At 38.0% G+C, this 27,702-nt stretch overlaps 1 long non-coding RNA gene across 1 annotated transcript; it reads left to right on the top strand.

Moving 5' to 3' along the window:
* The first annotated feature begins 542 nt into the window (after positions 1-542).
* Positions 543-27,500, top strand: LOC132379914 (uncharacterized). Its single transcript, XR_009507564.1, has 3 exons — positions 543-674; positions 25,660-25,732; positions 25,903-27,500. It is a non-coding gene; the product is annotated as an uncharacterized LOC132379914 (long non-coding RNA).
* The last annotated feature ends 202 nt before the right edge of the window (positions 27,501-27,702 follow it).

Below are 27,702 nucleotides of genomic sequence, written 5' to 3' on the forward strand. Positions count from 1 at the left end.
AGACACGTAAAAAGATGTCACAGTTAGAGCCACCGTCGAGTTTAAGCCCACGAGGTAATATTGCTGAGAATTGGAAGGTATGGCTCCAGCAGTTAGAGCTGTTTTGCACCGCTAGTGGCGTAGATGACAAGACGGAGAAAGTGCAATGTGCTACGTTTCTGCATGTGGCTGGAGCGGAGGTAATAAAGGTTTGCAACACATTTGTCTTCCAAGACGGTGAGCGAGATAAAATTGAAGTGTTGAAGAAAAAGTTTCAAGATTACTGCGAACCGAGAAAAAACCTACCGTACATTCGAGACATTTTTTACGAGGGCTCAAGGACCGACAGAGACTATAGACGCCTACATAACAGATTTGAAGAACAAGGCAAAAAACTGAGTTCGGACAACTGCATGATTCTTCAATACGCGACAGGATTGTATGCGGCATACAAGATGATCATGTGAGAGGCAGGCTGTTGAGAGAGGCGGAGCTTACATTGGAAAAAGCGATTGATATGTGCGAGATCACGTCGAGTCAGGTTAAAATGCTTAATGAAGAGACTGAAGTATACAAAATAAAAGCTGTGAAAACTGACAAGAGTGGGACAAAGCCAGCTCCACAGGATAATCAAAAGGAAGTTAACTGCAACATATGTGGTTATAAACACGGATACAGAAAATGTCCAGCCTTTGGTAAGACATGCAAATTATGCAGAAAGAAAAATCACTTTGCAAAGATGTGTAAATCGCAGGAGCAAGCAAGGAAAATGCATGCTGTAGAACAGAGTGAGTGCAACAGTGACATGTTCACTGACGACTAAACTCATCTGTTTACCCCCACCCGTCTCACTGTGTAACAAACACCAGTAACGTTATACTATTTATTTTTTAAATTGCGCACCTTATGTTAAATGTCAGTGTTCTAGAACATATTATTTATAACATTGTGGTAATATTACTTTGTGTTGTGTGAGTTATACAGTATGTACTGTATACTTAACCTTGGTCAGGAGGAATGCTGTTCCATTGGCCTTATAAACGGGAATAAACTTGAACATGCTTGGTACAGTGTAGAGAATCCTGACTGGTTCCATCATGGCCTGGTATGGAAACACCAATGCCCAATAACAGAAAAACCTTCAAAAAGTAGTGGATACAGTCCAGTCCATTACAGAAAAAAACTGTCTCCACCACTGATCACATCTACAGCAGTGCTGCCACAAGAGACCAGCATGTGTCATCAAAGCCTCCACCATCCAGACCAGGCTCTCTTCTCACTGTTGCCATCAGGAAGGAGGTTCCAGAAACTCACAGCTCACAGCACCCAGGTTCAGGAACAACTATTACCCTACAACCATTAGGCTCCTCAACTAGCATGGGTAACTTCACTCAACATTGACTGATTCCACAACCTATTGACTCACTTTGAAGGATTCTACAGCTGATGTTCTCAATATTCTTTTTTTTGTTTTTGGGCGGTTTGTCTTTTGCACGTTGATTGTCAGTCTTTGTGGTTTTCATTGATTCTGTTGTGTTTCTTCATTTTATCCTGAATGCCCAAAAGAAAATGAATCTTGGGGTAGTATGTGGTGACATATATGTATGTTGGTAATGAATTTACTTTGAAACAGTAAATCCCAAATATCTGGGCAATATCTCCACTCACCCTGTGTCCTGTGAAGTTGCCATCACCTTCTCTTAGTTTCTCCACCTCTACTGCATCCATTCTCAAAATGCAGCTTTACATTCTAAGATTTCAGAAATGTCCTTTTTCAGGAAATGTGGCTTTATAAAATCTTTCCTGAAGTTTTAGAACGTAAAGCCTCATCTTGGGAACAGATGAGATAGAAGTGGAGAAACTAAGAGAAGGAGATGAATAATAAATATCTGTGCTATCCCATCTGATAGATGCACGTATTTATAATGGAATAGCTTGGATATTTATTATTTACTTAGAGATACAACGCGCCAACAGGCCCTTCCAGCCCAACAAGCCCACGTTGGCCAATTACACCCATGTGACCAATTAACCTACTAACCTATAAGCCTTAAAGATGTGGGTGGAACTGGAGCACCCAGAGGAAACCTCTGTGGTCACGGAAAGAACACAAATTCCCTACAAACAGCAGCAGAAGTTGTACCCGGGTCACTGGCGCCAGAGAGCGTTATGCTAACCACTACGATGCAGTCTTTCTATTAGTAGATGCATCAATGGGCAAAACCTAAGGTTATTATTAGGAGAGTTAGCACATTTTTTTATGAGTACTGAGGTTATGTTAGAAGTGTTAAAACTATAGTAAAGCTTCAGATGGATTATTGTGAACATTTAAGTCACAATGTTGCAGAAAAGTTAGGATTACACCGAAGAGGGCACAAGCTTACAAAAATGTTGTTAGGAGTGGAAAATATCAGCTAGGCTGAGATTGATTCCTTTTGGATAAAGGAGACCAAAGGATAACTTAATTAAAGAAAGAGCAATGTTGTATAAAAAAAATTACAGACAGAAAGAACATTTCTCTGAACAGAGGGAATCAGAATCGGGTTTATTATCATTGGCATGTGAGGTGAAATTTGTTAACTTAGCAGCAGCAGTTCAATGCAATACATAATATCGAAGAGAAAAAAGTAAGTAAATAAGTAAATCAATTACAGTATACATATATTGAATAGATTAAAATATGCAAAAATCATAAATACTGAATATTAAAAAAGCTGAGGTGATGTCCAAGGGTTCAATGTCCATTTAGGAATCGGATGGCAGAGGGGAAGAAGCTGTTCCTGAATCGCTGAGTGTGTGCCTTCAGGCTTCTGTACATCCTACCTGATGGTAACAGTGAGAAAAGGGCATGCCCTGGGTGCTGGAGGTCCTTAATAATGGACTGTGCCTTTCTGAGACACCGCTCCTTAAAGACGACCTTTAGGCTAGTACTTAAGATGTAGCTGAGTAGATTTACAACCCTCTGCAGCTTCTTTCAGTCCTGTGAGGTAGCCACCCAATACCAGGCAGTGATGCAGCCTGTCAGAATGCTCTCCATGGTATATCTATAGAAGTTTTTGAATGTATTTGTTGACATACCAAATCTCTTCAAACTCCTAATGAAGTATAGCCACTGTCTTGCCTTCTTTATAACTATATCAATATGTTTGGACCAGGTTAGATTCTCAGATACCTTGACACCAGGAGCTTGAAACTGCTCACTCTCTCCATTTCTGATCCCTCCTTGAGGATTGGTTGGTGTTCTTTCATCTTTACTGACATTGAGTGCCAGGATGTTGCTGCGGTACCACTCCACTAGTTGGCATATCTCACTCCTGTATGCCCTCTCATCACCACCTGAGATTCTACCAACAACGGTTGTATCATCAGCAAATTTATAGATGGGTATTTGAGCTGTGCTAGCTACACAGTCATGTGTACAGCAATGGGCTAACCAGACACCCCTGAGGTGTGCCAGAGTTGATCATCAGCGAGGAGGATATGTTATCACCAGTCTGCACAGATTGTGGTCTTGTTAGGAAGTCAAAGATCCAATTGCAGAGGGAGGTACAGAGGCCCAGGCTCTGCAACTGCTCAATCAGGATTGTGGGAATGATGGTATTAAATGGTGAGCTAAAGACGATGAACAACATCCAGATGTAGGTGTTTGTGTCCAGGTGGTCTAAAGCCTTGTGGAGAGCATTGAGATTGTGTCTATATCATTGACCTTTTGTAGCAATAGGCAAATTGCAATGGGTCCAGGTCCTTGCTGAGGAAGAAGTTCAGTCTAGTCATGACCAACCTCTCAGAGCATTTCATCACTGTAGATGTGAGAGCTATTGGGTGATAGTCATTCAGGCAGCTCACATTATTCTTCTTAGGCACTGGTATAATTGTTGCCTTTTTGTAGCAAGTGGGAATGTCCACCTGTAGCAGTAAGAAGTTGTCCATTAGACATAGGAGCAGAATTAGGCAATTGGCTCATTGAGTCTGCTCCTCCATTTCATCGTGGCTGATCCAATTTTCTTCTCAGCCCCAATTTCCTGCCTTCTCCCCATATCCCTTCATGCACTGACCAATCAAGGATCTATCAACCTTTGCCTTAAATATACATAAAGACTTGGCCTCCACAGCTGCCTGTGCCAAAGAATCCCAGATTCACCAATCTCTGGCTAAAGAAATCCCTCCTCATCTCTGTTCTAAAAGAATGACCCTCTATTCTGCTGAGTCCACAACTAAAGGGATGGGATTAATGGATAGAAAGAAGGAAAGCATTTCACCCAGTTGGTGGTGGTGGCAGCAGATTGGAGCACAATGCTACAAGAGACCAATCCCATACAGAAAAAGCTTGTCTGAGCACTTGGATGTTCTGTAACCAACACTGCAATGGACTAAGTGCAGGACAATAGGATTTGGCTGTTTTTTTTTAAAAAGCTGCCACATATTCAAGTTGATGAATTGCCTCCTGGTTTCATAGGGCTTCTATGATTCTAGAAATGACCACACTTCTGCACAAAAGGTAAATTCCAAATATCAATCTTGGTGAGAGAGGCATCAGGCAGGAGAAAGGTGCTTCTTTCCTATGCCCAGTGGAACTCTGTCCAAGGCTCTATATAGATGAAAGAATGGTCAAGATCCAGGGCATTGCCCTTATGCAATTTAGCTGGCAAATGGAAGCTGTGGGGAAAACAATGGAGATAGAGAAAATGTTTAAGTTCAGTTCTTGGCTGCCTGTTAACTGTTGATAAGATTTCTGAGATTAATTTGCTGATCGATGTAAACAAAAATATGAATAGCTATTTTAGTGCTTAATCCAAAATCTAATCAATAGTTCTGAGAACATGGCAACCTGCCTCAATGACTATTGTCTGGTAGCACTCAAATCCACTGTTGTAGTACTTTGGATGAAGTATATCAACTCCTGCCTGAGAAGTGACTTGAATCGGCTCCAATTTGCTACCATCACAACAGGTCAACATCAGATGCCTTTTCATTGGCTCTTCACTTAACCCTGGAACACCTGGACAGTGAAGATGCATAAATCAGGATGCTTATTATTATCTACAGCTTGGCATTCAATATTATTATCCCCTCAAAGTTGAGCAATCTGCTCCAAGACCTTGGTCTCAATTCCTCCTTGTGCAATTGGACCTTTGATTTCCTTATCTGCAGATCCCAGTCAGTTGTGATTGGCAACAACATCTCCTCACAATATCCATCAGCACAGGTGCATCACAAAGCTGTGTACTTAGCCCCCTGCTCTACACACTTTATACCTATAACCGAGAAGCTAAGCAAACCTCCAGGACCATATTTAAGTTTGCTGATAACACCAACTCAAAGGTGGACACAAATCAGCACACAGGAGGGAGATTGAGAATCTGGTGAATTGTGCCATAACAATCACTTCACACGCAATGTCAGCAAAACCAAAGAGCTGATTATTGACACAAACACGAGGAAACCTGCAGATGCTGGAAATTCAAGCAACGCACACAAAATGCTGGTGGAACACAGCAGGCTAGGCAACATCTGTAGGAAGAAGTACAGTCGACATTTTGGGCTGAGACCCTTCGTCGACTACAGCAGGAGGACACTGCAGGTCCATGAGCAAGTTCTCATTGGGGGATCAGAAATGGAGAGAGTTAGTAACTTCAAATTCCTTGCTATTATAATTTCAGAGGATCTGTCCTGGGTCCGGCATGTAATTCCAATACAAAGAAGTCACAGCAGCATCTCTACTTTCTTAGAAGTTTGCATAGATTCTGCATGTTATCTAAAACTTTGACAAACTTACATAGAAGTGTGGTAGAGAGTACACCGACAGGCTGCATCACCAACTCCAATGTTCTTGAATAGAAAAACCACAAAAAGTAGTGGATACAGCCTTGTCCATTACGAGTAAAGCCTTCCCCACTATGGAGCACATTTAGAAAGACTGCCATCACAGGAAAGCAGTATATATCATCAAGGAACCCCACCATCCAGGCCGTGCTCTCTTCTCGCTACTACCATCAGGAAGGAGTATAGGAGCCTCAAGTCTCACAAATCCAGGATCACCATCAGAAAGGGTAGTATCACTCACCCCAACATTGAACTGATTCCACAACTTATGGACTCACTTCTAAGGCCTCTACAACTCATGTTCTCAATACTTATTGCTTATTTATTTAATGCTTTTTTCTTCTTTCTTTTTGTATTTGCACCATTTTGCATATTGTTTATTTGTCCGTCTCTGATATGCGTGGTTTTTCATTGATTCGATTGGTTTTTTAAAGTCTTACTATGAATGTCTGACCTCAGTGGTTGGGGAGATGTTGGAGTCCACTATTAAGGATGAGGACTTGGGGGTCTTGAAGGCACACAATAAAATAGACCATGGTCAGCATGGTTTACGCAAGGGAAAACCTTGCCTGACAAATCTGTTGGAATTCTTTGAAGTAGTAATAAGCAGGATAGACAAAAGAGTATCAGTTGATGTTGTATGCTTGGGCCTTTGACGAGGTGCCACTCATAGGCTGCTTAACAAGCTATGAGCCCATGGTATTACAGGAAATATTCTAGCATGCATAAAGCAGTTGCTGATTGGCAGGGGGCAAAGAGTGGGAATAAAGGGAACCTTTTCTGATTGGCTGCTGGTGACTAGTGGCGTTCCACAGGGGTCCGTGTTGGGACAGATTCTTTTTAAGTAATATTCAATGATTTTGAAAGATGGAATTGATAGCTTTGTTGCAAAGTTTGCAGGCAATATGAAGGTAGGTGGAGGGGCAGGTAGTTTTGAGGAAGTAGAGAGGCTATAGAAGGACTTGCATAGATTAGGAGAATGGTCAAAGAAGTGGCAGATGGAATACAGTGTTGGGAAGAGTATGGTCATGCACTGGTCTAAGAATTAAAGGGTTGACTATTTTCTAAATGGAGAAAAAAGAACAAAAATACTGAGGTGCAAGGGGGCTTGGGAGTCCTCGTGCAGGATTCCCTAAAGGTTAATTTGCAGGTTGAGTCAGTAGTAAGGAAGGCAAATGCAATGTTAGCATTCATTAGTAAGAATGTAATTTTAAACTTTATAACGCACTGGTGATAAGATTTGTGCCCCTTATCTTAGAATGGATGTGCTGAAACTGGAGAGGGGTCAAAAGAGGTTCATGAAAATTATTTCAGGGTTGAATGGCTTGTCAGATGAAGAATGTTTGATTCTGGGCCCAAATTCAGTAGAATGAATTCAATCTCCTTGAAACCTTTCGAATGGTGAAAGGCCTTGATAGAGTGGATTCATATTTCCTAAGGCGAGAGAGTCTAAGACCATAGGACACAGCCTCAGAATAGAGGGCATCCTTTTGGAACAAAGTTGAGGAGGAATTTCTTTAGCCAGAGGGAGGTGAATTTGTGGAATTCTTTGCCACGGACAGCTGAGGAGGCCATGTCTTTATGTATATTTAAGGCAGAGGTTGATAGATTCTTGATTAGTTAGAGCATGGAGGGATACAGGGAGAAGGCAGGAGATTTGGGGCTGAGAGGAAAATTGGATCAGTCACAATGAGATGGCAGAGCAGACTCAATGGGCCAAATGGCCCATTCCTATATCTTATGAAATGCCTGCAGGAAAATGACACTCAGGGCTGTATATGGTGACATTATGTACTTTGACAATAAATTTACTTTGAAATTTGAATAAGAAGCCTATGGTGAATCACATTTATCACGATTTTTCCATTCCTCATTCTAGCTCCCCTCTTATCCCTTCCTTTCTCCTTACCTGCCCATAACTTCCCCCTTGTTCCCATGGTCCATTATCCTCTCCTATCAGAGTCCTCTTTCTTCAGCCCTTTACCTCTTCTATCACCTCCCAGCTTTTTAATTCATCCTTTTGCCCCACCTACCTTCCTCCTCACCTATCACCTGCCAGCTTGTACTCTTTGCCTGTCCCTCCACCTTCTTATTCTGGCTTCTGCCTACTTCCTTTCCAGTCCTGATGAAGGGTCTCTGCCTGAAATGACAACTGTTTATTCCTCTCAATAGTTCATCGGTTTTCAACCTGGGGTCTGCAGATCCCTGGCTTAATGGCATTGATTCATGGCATTAAAAAAATTGGAGAGTCGTAGTGTAGATGCTTCCTGACCTTCTGAGTTCCTTTAGTATTTTGCATTTGCAGGATTTCCGGCATCTGAAGAATCTCCTGTGTTTATCGTGGTTAATCCCAATTGGGCAGCATTCCACGAGCAAGGCAGGAAATACAGTGTAGTGACAAAGTACACAAGGCAATCAGTGCACAAGTGCTCCCAAAGTTCAACGTCCCATCTAAAGGGTTGATAAAAGTCAGTATCTTCATTTAGTGCCCTTGTAAAACTTAACAATTGATTTGCAAACAAAAAGTGCCAGAGAACTTTGCATTCATGAAGTATATTTGGAGGGAAATAAATTGCCCACTCTTGGTATTGAGACTCTGCTTCAGGACAAAAAAAAAACAGGTAGTATAACGATGAGGAGGAAAAAGGCAGTGGTTGGTTTGTGAAAGGTTAAATCAGGGAGGTTGGAGGAGAAGTGATGATACCACTTGGGAGAGGGAGAGCCCAGAGACAGAGGCTGGACTGTACAAATGGAATGAACTAAGAAAGGTTTGACAGACATATGGAGTTATTTTGGGAAGGGAAGGAGGTGGTGAAGAATGCCCAATTGCCCCTTTACTAACTCATTTACTTTTAACCCCAGGTATTTTCTTGCTGCTTTGTCTCTGCAGTAGTTTTGAACCCAAGGAACTCAAATTCTGGTCACCAGCATAAATTTCTCCCACTCTTATCACATGCCAATTGTTCTATTTCTACATTCTAAAGTCTGAAGGTTGCACACTTGAACTCAGGTGTACAGGAGATCTCACCAATTGCAACAAAAATCAAGCATTGTAGAGTTATTATTTGCAAAATTAATTTTGTAATTATTATGGGATCATAACGGGGATCAATAAATCTGTAATTTTACCCTCAGAGCACTCATACCTACTCTTCCAAGTTCATTCAAATGCTAAAGAAAACATGATCAAAAATGCAAAGATCAAGTTTCAAACTCTGTCTCTGCATGTTCAGTCCAAGTAACCTGACCCAATCCCAAGTCTATGTGCTGTGATTTTCTTCCCATCTCCCTGTTCACTCTAACTTTAAGCTATAATTGAGGACAAGAGTAGAGTAACCAACTCCTCACATCTTCTCTGCCATTCAGCAAGATCATGAATGATTCAATCCTTAAGTGCATTTTCCACACCCTATCACAAACAAGAGAAAATCTGCAGATGCAGGAAATCCCAGCAACATGCTGGAGGAATTCAGCAGGCCAGGCACCATCAATGGCAAGATGTACAGTCGACATTTTGAGCCAAAACCCTTCAGTCCTGCCGAAGGGTTTTGTCCCAAAATGTCGACTGTAATTTTCCCCCATAGATGCTGCCTGGCCTGCTGAGTCCTCCACCATTCTCTGTGTGTTGCCCACCCTATACCCATTCCCTTAATGATTTGAAAAAAAAAATCAAATTCGAATACACTCAAGGATTCATTGAATTCAAAAGGATCACAACCATGAGAAATTCTTCTTTATTCTGCGCCATCTGGTCTCAGGCTTACTCAGGAGAGGAAACCTCTTCCCACCATTTACCCTGTCAAGCTTGCCAATATCTTGTACTTCAACAAGGCCACTTTATTTCTCTCAACCTCTGTGAGTACAGTTGTAAACTATTCAACATTTTGCTCAAAAGACAATCCTTCATTCTCGGGAGAAAGAGTCTCTAACAGTTTAACTTCCTTAAATAAAGGGACCAAAAATGTTCATTGTACTCTGGTTCCTTATCTCACTTAAGCCAATATTTAACTATTTTATAAAGTATTCTTTCTTTACGTGCTGTTTGATTAGGCAATCATGGTCTTTCCACAACCACGATTGTTCTTGGCCAGTTTTTCTACAGAAGTGGTTTGCTGTTGCTTTCTTCTAGGCAGTGTCTTTACAAGGTGGGTGACCCCAGCCATTTCTCTTCAGAGATTGTCTGATTGTATGCTTGGCATCAGTGGTGTGGTAACCAGGACTTGTAATATGCACCAGCTGCTGCTCATACGACCAACCGCATGTGATGCAGATTGGAGGGGGGTGGGATTTAAACAGCTGCCACACTCTGTCCAAGAGTGATGTGCAGGCTATGAGGGAAGGAGTACCTTACACCTCCATTGGTAGACACTTATCTCTGCCCCATCACCCACTTCTATAAACCAGCACCTGCAAAACAAAAGACTGTACTCCATTACCACCTCCATGCTGTACCAATGTGTTTTAGCTTTGTTTTATTTACAAGGTTCTAGGGCGTTTTTGCTATCTTTCCTTATGCAAGTAATAACTCCATTCACCCCTTTCATTCCAAAGTAAACTACATCTTCCCCTCTCCATCTTTAGTTTACCTATCTGCAAATATGGCTATGGTATGAGTCCCTCTCCCCAAAGGTTAATGTTTATGGACAACTCGCTTAGGGTGGCCTAAATGCTCTATCCCTCCTGCTGTCTAGCTAGTAAAAAAATCCTCCACCCATGCTAATATGGTATTTCATTATCAGATAAATTATCACTGATATATGACATATTTTGACCCTCTGCAGCAGCAGTATAGTGCAAAGACAAAAATACAATACGTTACATGCAGAAACAATACAAAGGAATAGTAAGTAGTATTCACAGGCCATTCAGACATCTGATGGCAGATTTTTTAAATTTCAAGAGTTCCTAGTTGCTTTTTTAATCAAATCTGAGTAATTAAGCTAGGCTACAGATACGGAAATCTGGAGCACAAGAAAACGGCGCTAGATTTCGTCCCAAAAGTTCCCTTCCTCCTGCTATTTGATGCACTGTTCCTCCAGAGCATTGCTTGTCGCGCGTCTGAACAATTACATTCACTTCCAGACTTCATCTTCACCAGCAGTTGTTTTTCTCAGCTTCTTATTAAAATGCCCAGCCAAACTCATTCGTCGTTCGTTACCTCCAGCCGCCACTTCACGCGCGCGGCCATTGAGAACTCCCGCCAAATGACGGCGCGCGAAATTCAAAAGGCAGCGCGCGGTTGAGATGTCAACGGACAGTTTGTCAGCTCCATCGGGGCACACCCGAGCCGCCATCAATGAGCGGAGCCGTAGGAAGCTGCGTCCAGCATTAAGGATCCCCACCCCCAGGACATTCCCTCTTCTCATTGTTAGCGTTGGGGAGGAGGTACCGAAACCTGAAGGCGCCTCTCGGCCGGCACAGCCCTCCGAATTCGTCCCTTCAGAAACGCATTCGGGCAATGTTCCGATTGCGCGGGGGGTGAGCACTCCAAATCGGTCCCCATACAGACTTCTGCCGCGGAATTCATAGGAGCAATGCTCACAATTGGCCGAAAACGCCGCCAGGCGGCCTGGCTCGCCGAACTGGGGAGGCCGCACCGACTGTCGACCCCTCCCCATATATCTACAAGAACCCCGCCGACCCCCACCCATCCCGTACAGACAGTAAGTAAGGGCGGTTGGCAGACCAACGTAAGGTGACTACCGCCATGTAATGAATGAGTTGTCGTGTGGAGGAAGGAGACTGCAAGTATACCAAATAAATCCCACCCTCCAAAAAACTCAAATGATATCAAAAAATCTAATACTTTAGAGAAAATACATACATAAATACTATAGGATGGTAGTGACACACTAACAAAAAGGTGTCTATCCCAAAAATTTCCTTTTAGATGTTAACTTATCAACTCAGGAAATACATTCAAAAATATATATGCTACACTGTTTCTTGACAAGTGCACTCCTACAGATGCCAGTATCAAAGTTTTTATGATGAAAATACATATATATCACCATATACAATCCTGAGATTCATTTTCTCGTGGGCATATTCAATGAATCCATATTAGAATAATAACCATAATACAATCAAAGAAAGAGCGTCCAACCAGTGTGCAAATGATACAAACTATGCAAATATGAAAAGAAATAACTAATAAATAATAAATGAGATGAAGAGTCCTTGAACATGAGTTGTAAGTTGTGGGGACATTTTAATGATGGGGCAGGAGAAGTTGAGTGGAGTTATCCCAATTGGTTCAAGAGCCTCATGGTTATGGGGTAGTAAATATTCCTGAACTTGGTGGTGTGAGTCCTGAGGCTCCTGTACCTTCTTCCAGATAGCAGCAGTGAGAAGAGAGTATGACCTAGGTGTTGGGGTCCCTGATGATGATGCAGCTTTTCTGCAACAATATTTCGTGTAGATGTGCTCAATGTTTATTAATTCTGAAAAGGGAATTATTTAGCCTAATATGTCCAATACATAGATGTGTAAGTAGAACTTCTCTCCTTTTATACCCATCTCCCATTTGAGTTCCCTGTATCCTTTGAATTTTATATGAATGCCATCCTTTCTTTTCCTTATCCCAATTTTGTTGCCATAGTGATTGAATAGAATTTTTAATTATGGCTTTCAGTCCCCCCTTATGCAAAGGCACCACTACATTTGTATCCTTAATTTTAAGTGTTTATTTGGTAAGAATATCTACCACCTTGTTTCCTTCAACCCTGAAGTCTCAATAAATGTCCAGTCTCAAGAATGGCCTCGAACTTGAAGTACCTATTTTAATCATTGTCAAGACTGCGGATGAATCAGAGCACTGAAGTACTTTTTCGACCCATTCCAAGGCTAAACTGATAGCAACCATCTCACATGTGAATACTGATACTTTAATCTTTTCTTAACAGCCACCTGAAGCTTTGGAACAATAAACTGAAACACCTCTATGGCCTGTCACTGGATCAACTGAACTATCTGTGTGTGGATAAACAAGAATCCATAATATCTGCCTTGCATATATTGCTGATCTTCCTGTGCCACTGATAAATAATCACTCTTCCTCTTGGTCTTTTCCCAAAGGCCCAAATCAGTTACAAACAAAGGGAATAGCCATGGAGGAGAGACAGAAAGTGGTACAGTCGGACCATAATCCACATTAAACAACCCAAGATTTTGTGCACATTCATTTCCCATCTGCCCAAAACCGAACAGTTGCTCCCAACACTCTACTAATGTTGCCAATATTGGATGACCAACTTTATGTCCTCTTACATTAACCCAATAAACCATTGTAAACTCATCTGTAAACTGTATCTATAAAGGTACTTCATTCTACCAATAATGCTGAAATTGGGGATGATTTAATACCGCTGCCACAAAATCTTGATGCTTGAGTTTGAACTTTGTCTAGTGGCTTTAAGACTGTTGGTGAGACTGACTCATAAGCAACACATCCATAATCAAAGACAGATCTGATTAAAGCAACATACATACGTTTGTTTAAGAGACCTCCTACTCACCTCAATCACACCCAACTAAGCACCTGAGCACATTAAGGGCTTTTTCACACTTTACTAGAATTTTATTCACATGCACCTTCCATGTTAACTTTGTGTCCATCCACATACCTAGAAACTTTACCACTGACTCTTGTTTAAGATATTTATCATATAATCTGAGGTCAATCATGGGTGTAATGTTCCTTTCAGAAAAACAAATAACTTGAGTCTTTGCAACAGGAAATTTAAACCCCACCAACGTCCCTATTCCTTTAATTCATTAATATTTGCTTGTATTTTTCTAACAACCACCTATTCCCATCTTTTCCAGTTTGAGTAGAAATCCTTGTGTCCATAACATATCTTGAGATTTCTTCACATCAAAGAAAACTGATTCTTTATTAACTTGGGCCTTATGAATATCAAATTCCAAACTTAACAGCAAGTCCGTGGTCATTCTCCCTTTACGAAATCCATTTTGGTGTACAGCTAATTTTCCACTTGTTTGTTCATTTTTTCTGTGCCATGTTTTTTTTATTAAACTTTTTTTTATTGAGTTTTCAAACAATTACAGAAATAAAAGAAAATATATGAAAATATATATATATACCCTACCCCCTCCCCTTAACCTCTCCCCCCTAACATCCCTATATAAAAAAGAAAGAAAGAAAGAGTGCCTGGATATCGGAAGATCCCCCCCATGCTCCATGGAGTTTGTAATAACTTTAGTATATATATTTATTTATTTCCCCAAATAACCAATTATTTCATCTTCGGAGCACCTATATATTTAATCCTGTCTTTTGTAAATAAGGGCGCCAAATTTTCAAAAATGTTTCATATTTATCTCTTAAATTGTAAGTAATTTTTTCAAGTGGAATACAGCCATAAATTTCCTTCTTCCAACGATCTATACTTAAGTATGTATCCGATTTCCAAGTAACTGCAATAGCCTTTTTGGCTACTGCCAATGCAATTTTTATAAATTCTTTCTGATATTTATTCAATTTGGGTTTCGGTTTTATCCCTTCAATATCGCCTAGTAAAAATAATATTGGATTATGTGGAAGTTGTGTTCCAATAATTTGTTCCAATAAAACTCTTAAATTTGTCCAAAAAGGTTGAATTTTAGAACAAGACCAAGTAGAATGTAAAAAAGTACCGATGTCTTGTTTACATCGGAAACACTGATCGGATAAATTTGGGTTTAATTTATTTATTTTTTGTGGTGTAATATGTAATTGATGTAAAAAATTATATTGCACTAATCTTAACTGGACATTTATTGTATTTGTCATACTATCAAGACATAGTCTTGACCAATTTGTTTCTTCAATTTTAATATTCAAGTCACTTTTCCATTTTTGTCTTGACTTATGGACTCCTTGTTTAATTGCCTGTTTTTGAATCAAGTTATACATACAAGAAATAAATTTTTTAATCTTTCATTTTTGAATTAATCTATATATCTAATCCCTTTTTGAAACCAATTATATAAAAGTTGATTATCCATTGTAAAAGGAACAAGTCTATTTTGAATTAAAGATCTCTTTGCTAATAAAGATTTCTTTGTCTCATCGTCAACATTTATCTTATTCCATAAGTCAATCAAATGTTTTAATATAGGAGGTTCTTTCTTTTCCCGTATCCATTTAGATTCCCATTTATATATAAAATCTTCTGGTGTATTTTCTCCTATTTTATCTAGTTCTATTCTAATCCATGCCAGTTTATCTTCTCAAAAAAAGATGCAATAAATCTAAGTTGGTTTGCTTTAGAATAATTCTTAAAATTTGGAAATTGTAACCTTCCTAGATCAAATTTCCATGTCAATTTTTCCAACGATATTCTTGACATCTTACCTTTCCAAAGAAACTTCCTCATATATTTGTTTAACTCTTGAAAAAACTTCTGAGGTAGTTGTATTGGTAATGATTGAAATAAGTATTGTAGTCTAGGGAATATATTCATTTTTATGGTATTTACTCTACCTACTAGTTATTGGTAATGCCATCCATTTATCAAGATCTTCTTGAATTTTTTTCAGTAATGGTAAGTAATTTATACAAGTTCTTTATATCATTATCAACTCTTATACCGAAATATTTTATACCATTTGTCGGCCATCTAAATTGAGTTATTAATCAACATTGACTATAATCTCCTTCAGTAAGAGGTAAAATTTCACTCTTATCCCAATTTATTTTATAACCTGATATTTTCCCATATTCTTCTAATCTCTAGGATAATTTACGCAATGAGTGCAATGGGTTTGTTAAATAAAGCAGAATGTCATCAGCAAATAAGTTAATCTTATATTCTTCCTGATTAACTCTAAAACCCTTAATATCTGGGTCCATTCTAATTAATTCAGCTAATGGTTCTATCACCAACATGAATAAAGCAGGTGATAATGGACAACCTTGCCTAGTTGACCTTGTTAGCTGAAATGGTGTTGAAATTTGACCATTTGTCACTACTTTAACTTTGGGATTAATATTTAAGGTTTTAATCCATTTTATAAAAGATACTCCTAATCCATATTTTTCCAATACTTTAAATAAAAAATCCCATTCCAATCTATCAAATGCTTTTTCTGCATCCAAAGCAACTGCCACACTCATTTCCTCCCTCTTTTGTGCCAAATGAATTATACTAAATAACCGAGTTACATTATCTGCTAATCGTCTGTTTTTAATAAATCCTGTTTGATCCATATGTACTAATTTTGGTAAGTATTTAGATAATCTGCAGATAAGATTTTTGCTATTATTTTATAATCAGTGTTTAATAATGAATTAGGTCTATATGATGCTGGCTTTAAAAGATCTCTATCTTTTTTTGGCAATACAATTTAAATAGCTGTTGAAAAAGATTCTGGAAGTTTATGCGTTCTTTCCGCTTGATGTATTAACTCCATAAAAGGAGGAATTAATAAATCTTTAAACTTTTTATAAAATTCAGGCAGAAAACCATCTTCTCCTGGAGATTTATTACTTTGAAGTGATCCTAGGGCTTCTTCGACCTCTTTCAATGTAAAAGGCATATCTAATTCCTTCTGTTCTTCCGTATTTAATTTTGGAAGAGTTATTTGTGATAAAAATCTTTCTATCTTGACATTATCATTTTGTGATTCTGATTTATACAACTCAGAATAAAAGGTCTTAGAAGTTTCATTAATTTCTAAAGGTTTATAAGTAATTTTATTTACTCTTGTTCGAATTGCATTTATTGTTTTAGAAGTCTGGTCTGTATTTAACTGCCATGTAAGGACCTTATGTGATCTTTCACCTAGTTCATAATATCTCTGTTTAGTTCTCATAATTGCTTTTTCTGTTCGATATGTCTGGAGTGTATTATATTGTAACTTCTTATTAATAAGTTGTCTTCGTTTTTCTTCTGTCATATTTCTTTGAGATTCTTTTTCTAATTTTGTAATCTCTTTTTCCAATTGATCTATTTCTATCATATATTCCTTCATAATTTTAGAAGTATAACTTATTATCTGACCTCTCAAGTATGCCTTCGTTGCTTCCCACAATATGAATTTATCATCAACTGAATGTGAATTTGTATCTAAAAAGAACTGAATCTGCTTTTTCATAAAATACAAAAATCTTGATGTTTTAGTAACATTGAATTAAATCTCCATCTATAAATTTATTCCTCTTTATCTGTCATTATCATTGGCATTATCAAAGGAGAATGATCTGACAATATTCTTGCTTTATATTCCACATTTTTCACTCTATCTTGAATATTCATTGATAATAGGAAAAAATCTATCCTTGAATATGTTTTATGTCTATTTGAAAAAAATGAGTAATCTCTTTCTTTTGGATTAATTCTTCTCCATGTATCAATCAAGTTTAAATCTTTCATCAATGATAGAGTTAATTTTACTATTTTTGATTTTGTGACCACCTTTGTTGATCTATCTAAAACTGGATCTAGACAAAAGTTAAAATCTCCACCTATTAATATTTTGTCATGTGCGTTAGCCAAATTCAAAAAGACCTCTTGTATAAATTTTACATCATTTTCATTTGGTGCATAAATATTCATAAGAGTCCATAGTTCAAAAAAAAATTGACAATGTATAATTACTTATCTCCCCGCCGATTCAATTAATATGTTTTGTATTTTAATTGGTAAATTTTTATTAACCAAAATTGCAACTCCTCTCACCTTTGAATAACAATGAAGCTGCAATAACATTTCCAACCCAGTCTCTTTTTAATTTCTGAATTTCTTTGTCTGTTAAATGTGTTTCTTGTTAAAAAGCTATATCTGTTTTCATTTTTTTAATATATGTCAGAATTCTTTTTCTTTTTAACGGTCCATTAAGCCCATTAACATTAAAACTTAAAAAATTCAGTAAATTAGTCATTATTTTTTAATTATGTTACTCCAAGCTATAATAATACCTAATCTTTCAACTTTCATGGTATCTTGGGAAATCTTTTTAAAATTCTCCATGTTGCTATGTGTGTCCCCACCAATCATCCAGGCAGAAAGATAGAAGAAAAATAGAGTATAAAGAAAAAAACAAAATACCCCCCTACTAATGTTGTGAAAAAAAAGGAACACAACATTACCCCCCTCTGTTGTACGGGTCATGGCAATCGCCATGATTACACACGTGAATCCCGCAGTAACCGATCCAAAGCTCCCCAGCCCCCCCGCTACATAGAAAAGTATATATATAAGAAGAAAAAAAAATACTATTCTCAATTAGTATTTCTGAAATTTTGCTTTTCTCCCCTGTATCATCCTTAAATTTCCATCACTTCCATTCACTGTCTCTGTCTTCATCTTTAGTCCATCACGCTTGGAAGTGTCTATGTATAATTAGCGAATAGATGGAAGTTTTTGTACGAACTCCTCTGCTTCTCAATAATCATTAAAAAATCTTCTTTTTCCCTCCTCCAAAAAAATTATCAGCGTTGCTAGGTGACACATTATAAGTTTATAACCCTTTTCCCATAAGACATTTTTCGCTGGGTTAAATTCCTTCTTTCTCTTCAAAAGGTTATAACTTATATCAGGATAAAAAAGTACTGCCTTCCCTGCTATCCTCAATGGCCCGTTTCTCTCTTTGGCACGTTGGGCAGCCGCCTTCAGGATCTTGGCTTTATCTTGGTATCTTAAGCATCTTATCAAAATTGATCATGGATTTTGATCAGCTTGAGATCTTGGCCTTAAGGCTCTATGAGCCCCTTCTATCTCAATTAGAGTATCTTCTTCCATTTCCAATTTTTCAGGGATCCATTTTTGAAAAAAAAAATTATTGGATCTTCTCCTTCTATATCTTCTTTAAGTCCAACAATTTTAATATTGTTTCGTCTACTAAAATTTTCAAGCTTATCAATTTTTTCCATAAATTGTTTTCTTTTTGATGTCCAGGCAGTAGTATCATTTTCCATTTTATTCATTCTTTCAACCATGTCTTCCGTTGTAGTTTCCAAATCTATAATTCTCTTTTCCATTTTTTCCTGTCTTTTTGTCATTTTATCAAACATCATCTCCATATTTGTCATTTTTCTTTTGATTACTTTTAATGCGTTTAATTTTTCTAATTTACGCATTTGCATCAAAGTCTTTTCCATATTTCCAGAAAGACTTTTGCCTCTATCTTCGTCTGATTTTTCCAAAGAATCTGACTCTCTCTCAGATTCACTTTCACTTTTGGTTTCAGTCGTAACTGGGATTTGTAGTTCTGGTTGCTCCCGTTTGCGCATGCACGTTTGCACAGTTCTCGTTGATCTTTTCCTGTAGAAGTGTTCGATGTTGCTGCAGTTTCCTGTTCTGTATCACTGGTGGTATAATGTACCTGAGCCCGCAGTTCTTTGGCAGAAGTGAGCCTTGATTCTGTTCCAACTTGCGTTGTCTTCACGGTAGTAGTTTTCTTCATCTTCTGTTTGTGAGGCATAACTTGAAACAATCCAGAGTAGTTTATAACTTTTAGAAAGTATTCACTAACTTTTCTTCACTTAGACTTTAATTTATTGATTTTTTACGGGAGAGCTGGGTTCCAGCGTCTCGATCCTACGTCATCACGTGACGTCCCCCTTTTCTGTGCCATATTGTATGACGTGGGCGATCATGGTCTTTCCATAACCCTGATTTTCTTAGCAAATTTTTGTACTAAGATGCTTTGCCATTGCCTTCTTCTGGGCAATGTCTTTACAAGATGGGTGACCCCAGCCATTATCAAAACTCTGCAGAGATTGTCTGTCATTGTTCCATTATCTTACACACACATGAAGTTAGCAAAATAGGTCTATAACTAGAAGGATCTGATTGATCTTTACCAGTTTTCAGTACTGTATATGGATAACAGCTGTCAATTTCTAGGAAGCAGGAAGTCGTCTTTCTACCTATATTGCATTGAAGAATTTCAAAGCCAATATAAGTTTCAACTCCAATAATCATGTAAACATTGTAGCAAATATCTTTCCCAGGTGATGTCTGACCTGTGCCATTAATAGCTCTTTTAATACAATAATATAATATAATTTAATATAATAATAGTTCAGACAATGGATATTTGACACCCAGACATGAACTGGAACATTGTTTTTTTCTCAAAAATCTGAGGATTGCTTGCCAAAACTGGTTGTCTATAAGACCTCAATTCTTTACCTAATTTGGCTGATCTGCATGCACTCACATATGTTTTTGCTAATAATTCAGCCAGTAACTGCAACCTTCTCACCAATATACAAAACCAGTAATGCATTGTTTTTAACTCCCTCCATTTTCTGTATCATACCCCGAACTTCCCCTAACTGGATCTCTTTCCCAATACTATAGCTATATGTTTTCCAATACATTTTCTTTGCCTTTCTCACTACTTTTCTAACTCGGTTACTTTTCTAACTCGGTTACTTTTCTACTTTTTAAGCTCTTATATTGTATGAAAGATGAATAGAAGTAACACTGCCTAACTTCCCTAAATCTTTCTTCTGTTTCTTCACAACTCTTTTATATTCATCCGTCCACCAGTGAACATTCCTTCTTTTATTATCTCCCAACCATCTGGGAATTGATACCTTTGCTATTGAGTTGACTACAGAGCGCAAGGTGTTATTACTCAACTCAATATCCTGCAAAATTCTACTTAAACATAGATCATCAAATGCATCCCAATTTGCCTTTTTGAAGTTCCATCCAGTGATATGAGAACTTTTCTGCTGATAGGCATCTATTCCCATAGTACAGATAATGGGGAAATGTATCATTATACGCTTTCCAGTTACACACTAGCTGTATCCTCATATACCAGTATAAGATCGAGAGCAGAAACTGTGTTAAATAGATTTATCCTTGTACTCCTACCATTATTCACACCAAACACTTTTCTTCCAGAAAGTCTTCCACTACCGTCCCATTAATATTTGTGTCCCTACAACCCCACATACGCTATGAGCATTAAAATCCCCACACCATATAACCTTATTATTTCCATCTCCACCTTGTGAAAGGTGTGAATCTTTCACAAGAGTTATGAAAATTTATTATCTGTACTTAACTATTCTTTCACCAAATTTCAACCACAATCAAATCATAAACAACCCCAATATCCAAAACTCTTCTGGCTATCCATTTTTGACAAATGTAGCCACTTTTCCTCCTTTGCCCATTTTCTTATTGCATCTTATATCAACATAACCTTGTATCTTAAAACCTAGACCAGATTTCAACCGGTTTCCTGTACACGGATAACATCAGGTTTACTTGATAAATCTTCAACAAATTTCTTAAACTGTTGACCATTAGCTAACAGGCTTCTAGCATTCCATTGTAAGATTAGTAAAACTATTAACAACCCTTCTTTGAAGTCTGAACATTATTTTCTCCTTGTAAGGCATCATTAATAACTTCTAGAGTGAAGTCTTTTATCTCTAGATGTTTTTCTGCAGTTTTTAATAGAATTTTATCTTCCCAATATTTTTTCAGAGCAGAACATGACCAAAACATATGAGTTAAAGAAGCGGTCTCAGAATGACATCTGTCACATACTGGACTTATATGAGAATAATAACCAGCTAATTTATCCTTAGACATATGGGCCCTATGAACTACTTTGAACTGTATCAACGAATGTTTAGTACATATAGACGATGAATTAACTAAATGAAATTTTTTTCCCATTTTTCAATACATAAGGTAAGCTTAAGTTCCCTTTCCAAATTATTTTTAATTTTATTAGGTGCATCTGAATGAATTTTCATAATTATGTTGTAGATAGATGCTGTTGCACCTTTCTGAGGAAGATTTAAATCTAAGATTTTTTCCAAACTATCCGTAGAGTATAAGTTTGGGAAATTAGGAAGGACGGTGTTTAAAAAGTTTCTTCCCTGTAAATATCTAAAGAAATGAGATCTAGGTAAATTATATTTGTTAGATAATTGTTCAAATGACATGAAACAATTATCCAAAAATAAATCACAAAATCGTGAAATACCTTTAGTTTTCCAAATCAAATATGCTTGATCTATAATAGGATAGAAAAAGTATTTAGATATAATAGGACTTGCTAGAATAAATTGATTTAACCCAAAAAAAATTCTGAAATTGAAACTATATTCGTAAAGTATATTTAACTATTGGATTATCCAATTGTTTGTACAATTTAGAAGGAGCAAAAGGAAGCAAAGTCCCTAGAATAGAACCCAGTGAAAACCCTTGTACAGAGTTACATTCAAGGTTTACCCAATGAGGGCTTAAAGTTATTTCCAAATATTGGGAAGATATCTTTGATATTATTTCAACTGTTTTGAATATTGATTTACAACCTCATCCTATTATGGCAATTTTTGGTTTACCAATGTTAGAACCACACCATTGAACTTCTTCAGTGCGTCAGATGATTACATTTCTCACATTAATGGCTAAAAGATCAATTTTGCTGAATTGGAAGGAGATTAATCCTCCCACCACATTTCATTGTTTCTCTCAAGCTATGTTATGTTTAAACTTAGAAAAAATCTGAAGTGTTCTATGTGACCCTTCTATTAAATTTGATCAGACTTGGAGGCTTTTTATTTAACACTTTCATATGATGTGATTTGACCTCTTTCCAAACTTATTTTTGTGTTAATATATGTAGGGAGGTTCGGAGCGGGTGACACTAATGGTCCTTTTTTTTTTTGATGCTATAAACAGCCGATGTTCTTTTATTTTCTTTTTTTTCTGTTAGGTTAGTTCAGTTTTTTTGGGTTTTCTTTTGGTTTTTCTTCTCTTTTGTCTTTTTGGATATGTTAATCTTTTTTTGTGAACTCTAGATTTGTATTTTGAACATCTTTGGGAGGTTTATTACCTTTGTACTAACTGAATATATAACTATGTATGTTATCCATTAACAATGTAATCCCAACAATTGTGTAACAATACTAAGTGTATCCACTATTTTGATATTAATAAAAAGACTGACATTTTTAAAAATCTTTTTCTGTCCTGCATTTAGTTTGTGCTGTATAATTTACCATATCTGCCATTAAAGTGACAAACTTCAGTTTATCAACAATCACTTTGTTATCTGATCATGCACTTAACGTACTGTCTTTAAACTATCTGTATTCTGAATATTAGTAGGCCTCATTGACATTGTCTTCTGTACTTTCTGAAGAGCCCCTGCATATGATATTTCTTTCTCCACCCGAACACACTGCAGTTCCATAGCTTTCCTATACAGGGCATCCTGTATAAGCAGAGCTATGTTCTCCTCCACTGTTGCTATAATTTAGCCAAACTCTTTCTTCACAATTGCCATAATCATGTTCTCCACCATACCTACCACAGCTCATTTTACCCTTACATACAGCTACTACGTGACATTGAAAACATCTCAGAGGGGCAGCACATAGACTGGAGCCATATAACTCACATAACCTAAATTAGCCCTATCTGGCAACATTTTTCCATCAAATTTAATCAACTCTGATAAGCCATCCGTTGTAACTCCACCACAAAGCCCGTTTGAATGATTAGCATCCACAACTAAATTATTTTTAACTTGGTACATGGATATATCCCGCCACTCTCTGTAAGAAATTTCAAAGTCGAGAAAATCTGCAGAGAATACTCCCCAAAGCCACTGTTGTTTGATATGATACTTTGATGTTACTTTCCTTCCACAGCTTTTAATCCCAAAATTTTCTCAAATTGCTTACTAACTTTACAAAACACTAAGAGTGCCCCAACTCTTAAAAGTTTTGGGCCCACGCCATCTCATTTTTTTGAAATTCTTTGTTAGTCTAATTGGATTGCTATCAGAAACAAGTCCATAGTCAAAACTCAACAAAACCTTAACAGCTGCTCCCTGCTTTTATTTAATTCCTGTTTATTGCCTTCATTACTGGACGATAAGCCAATACAATTCTCAATTGGCCTCTTATTTTTCCATTTCCCAGAAACCTGCCTTTGCTCCAACCCAAATCAGCTTAACTAGCTCTTCCAACAACTGGACTTTGGACTGTTGTGTCCGGAGCCACTTCAAGACCAAATTAATGAGCACAAGGTCTCTTTAATTAATTAGTCCTTACTTGACAATACTGCTTGAATATCACATTCATTGGGAGAGGGACTAACAATTCAATTAATAAGTCTGCAATTTAGTAATTCCAGTTAAATGGTGCATTCATCTGACCGTGATTGGTTTTAATATGAATGCACCGTCAGTTAAATCCACTAATTCAGTTGCCATCTATTAATCTGATTGAATGCTCAATCAATTACACCTAGCATGATAGTGTAGTGGTTAGCACAGTGCATAACTGTATCAGTGATCAGGGTTCAATTCCCGCCACTCTCTGTAAGAAATTTCAAAGTCAAGAAAATCTGCAGATGCTAGAAATCCAAACAAATGTTGGAGGAACTCAGCAAACCAGGCAGCATCTATGTAAAAGAGTAAAAAGTTGACATTTTGGGCCAAGATCATTCATCAGGACTGGGAAAAAAAGACGAGAAGTTAAAGCGGGAAGGTGGGGAGAAGGGGGGAAGAAGTTGAAGATGGTAGGTGAACCTGGGAGAGGAGAAGGGCTGAAGCAAAGAGCTGGGAAGCTAATAGGTGAATGAGATAAATGGCTGTAGAAGGGGGAATCTGTTAGGAGAGGGCAGAAGACCATGGAAGAAGGAATGGGGAGGAGCACCAATGGGAGGTGATCGGCAGGTAAGGAGGTGAGGTAGGAGAGGGAAGCGGGAATGGGAATGGTGAAGGGGGGGGGGGGTAATTTCCAGAAATTCGAGGAATCGGTGTTCATGCTATCAGGTTGGAGGCTACCCAGATGGAATATTAAGAGTTGGTCCTACAACCTGAGTGTGGCCTCATTGCAGTAGCAGAGGAGGCCATGGACTGACATGTCAGAATGGGAACGGGAAATAGAATTAAAATAGGTGACCACTGGGAGATTCTGTTTTTTCGTGTGGATAGAACTTAGGTGCACAATGAAGTGGTCTCCCAGTCTATGTTGGATCTCACTGATATAGAGAAGGCCATGCTGGGAGCACTGGATACAGTAGATGACCCTAACAGACTCACAGGTGAAGTGTTGCCTCACCTGGAAGGACTGTTTTGGGCCCTGAATGGTAGTGAGGGAGAAGATGTAGGGGCAGCTGTGGTACTTGTTCTGCTTACAAGGATAAGTATGACGTTCTCCCTGTGAATGCGTGAGTTTCCTTTGGGTATTCTGGTTTCCTCTCACAGTCCAAAGACATACCAGTAATAGGTTAATTGGTTATTGTAAATTGTCTCATGATTAGGCTAGAGTTAAATCGACGGTTGACAGGTGGCATGGCTTGAGGGGCTGGCAGGGTCTATTCTGCACTGTATCTCAAATAAATAGATAGATAGATAGAAAAATAAATACATAGAGTTGAGTAAAGTTTTAATACAGTCAGATTTGTTTATTCAGTATATTGCTTAATTCAAGGATTTTTGTGACAATTGTAGAATATCAACTAATATGCTGAAACAAAAAGGTAACTGGGACAATATTGAATTAGTCACTTGTCAAAAATGTGTCAAGTTATTCTGTACGGTGCAAGTAGATAGCTTGTGTTTTCTTCCGTGCTTGGGCAGGAAGCTTCCTTCAAATTTGCAAGTCTGAGCTATTAATACAGAAAAATGGCCATCCCTTGTACTGAACAATCATATCCACATGCATGCACAGTGTGAATGAAGAACTATGCTTGCTAAATAATGATAAGTTTCTTCCCAGAAGATGATGGTAATATGAAAAACAGTACTAGAAAAAATATTAATTGAATCTGTTAATGGAGGAGCTAGCTAAATGTATAGAGGGTCCATGTGGGATGACTTGAAGTATTGTGTACAGTTTTGGTTACTCTCTTACAGGAACAACATCACTGTACTGGAAAGAATGCAGAGAACGTTGCTGGGATTCGAGTTATAGGGAAATGTTGGGCAGGTTAGGAAATTATTCTTTAGCGTGTATGTAACATGCTGTCGGGTTTCACTGATAATGCAATGGTTTCTTTGTAGCAGAAATGTTTGGGTTATGACTAAAGATAACAGGGTTTGGAATGCTGTTGTTCTTTCTTGTGAGTCTGGAAGACAGATTTTCATGGTCTTTTGCAGGGGAGAGATGAGGAAAGAAGACGCGAATGGAGAGAGTTGGTAGACCACCGAACAGGTGGACTTGGAGCAAGGGTTTGAAGAACAGTGAAGATCGGAGGAGGTCGATGGTGGATAATCGGCTAATCAGTGAGCTCCAACATTGCGTAATAGACTGTTTCATAAGATTGGGCCCTTTTTCTTTTTTGTCATTTTCTTTATTAACCATATAGTCAAAGTAAGAATTTTAAAGCTGAATCATTTAATCGCATATTGAATATTGTTTGTTATTTCGGGGTACTGATTTGTAATGGGACATAACACACAGCATCCACCCAAACAAGATTTCTTAAGTTTGACCGGGCCGGGGGCTATCACCCTCTATACTAAGCCACTAGCAGAAGCAAGAGTTATGTATAGGAGATGGAGAGGTGACTTTATAGAAGTGTATAAAATGAATGGTGTAGATAGAATGAATGCACACAATCCTTTCCCCATTGCAAGGGAGTCTAAATCTAGAAGACTTTAAGGTGAGGGGAAAAGATTTAAAAGGAACCTGAGGAGAAGCTTCCTCACAGAAAGTGGTCTGTATATGGAATGAGCTGCCAGTGGAAGTGATTGAACTTCAAAGTCCATTTATTATCAAAATGTGTATACTACATACAACCTTGAGGTTTGTCTCCTTACCTGTAGCCACAAAACAAAGAAAACCAATAGAACTCATTAAAAAACCATCAAACACCCAATGTGCAGAAAAAAAGCAAGTCATATGAACAACAAAAACAGGTAAGCAACTGAATTTGGCAAAAGTGAGTTCATAGCCATGAAATCAGTCATCACTGCAGCCTTGCTGGTCCAGAAACAACTTTTACAAGATATTTGGAAAGTATGTGGATAGAACAGGTTTTGACAAACACGAGCCATACACAGACAGATAGGACTAGCTTAGATGGGTTTCTTGATTGCCATGGATGCCTTGGACAGAAGGGTCTGTTTCTGTTGTTACGAATGAGGAGCAAAGTCGAATCACAAAATTGCTATTATTTCTGGTCTGATACCCAGGAAATGAGAGAGATACACAGCATGTCAGTAATGAGAGAGAGACGCAGGATAACAGAAAAGGCAGTTGTTATTGACAACGCAGGAATACACAAAAGTGGAATGTCTCCTTCTAACAAAAGTGGAATGGAACCACTGATTACTGCTATTGTCTCTTGGAGAAGGAATTGTGTATTGAGTACTGTACTAGTCATTGAAACCCCTCAGGGGGCAACCAGAGTGGTCTGGTTGAGGGATTGCATCATCCCAACCTGATTGACACCTGAGACCCCGTGAAGAGTGTGTCCACCCTTGCCTGGGTGATGAGTCCTCCATGGAACGGTTTAGCTAAAGGATGGATACGGATCAAGATCATAACAAGGGAAGTCTGCTAGTTTCTCTCTCTCTCTCTCTCTCTCTCTCTCTCTCTCTCTCTCTCTCTCTCTCTCTCTCTCTCTCAATTGCCACACGGTGATCAGCATTGACTGCAGCCTGTATGAACTGAACTGAACTTTATATTTCCATTGGACAATTCATTATCCCCTAGACAACGATAGAGCTTATTTCTTATTGATGATTATTATACCCGCACTTTTAGGTTTAGTATTGATGACGCATATTATCTGTATATTTGCATTGATATTATTTTTGTGTATTTTTACTAATAAATATTGTTAAAAATAGTATCATCAGCCTTCAACAGCTACTTCTATCTTTGCTGGTAAGACACCCAGTTACAGGGTTCGTAACAACTTGGGGCCTCGTCTCGAGATTTGATACCAAATT

Source organism: Hypanus sabinus, chromosome 23, assembly GCF_030144855.1.
Source record: "Hypanus sabinus isolate sHypSab1 chromosome 23, sHypSab1.hap1, whole genome shotgun sequence".
NCBI lineage: Eukaryota > Metazoa > Chordata > Chondrichthyes > Myliobatiformes > Dasyatidae > Hypanus > Hypanus sabinus.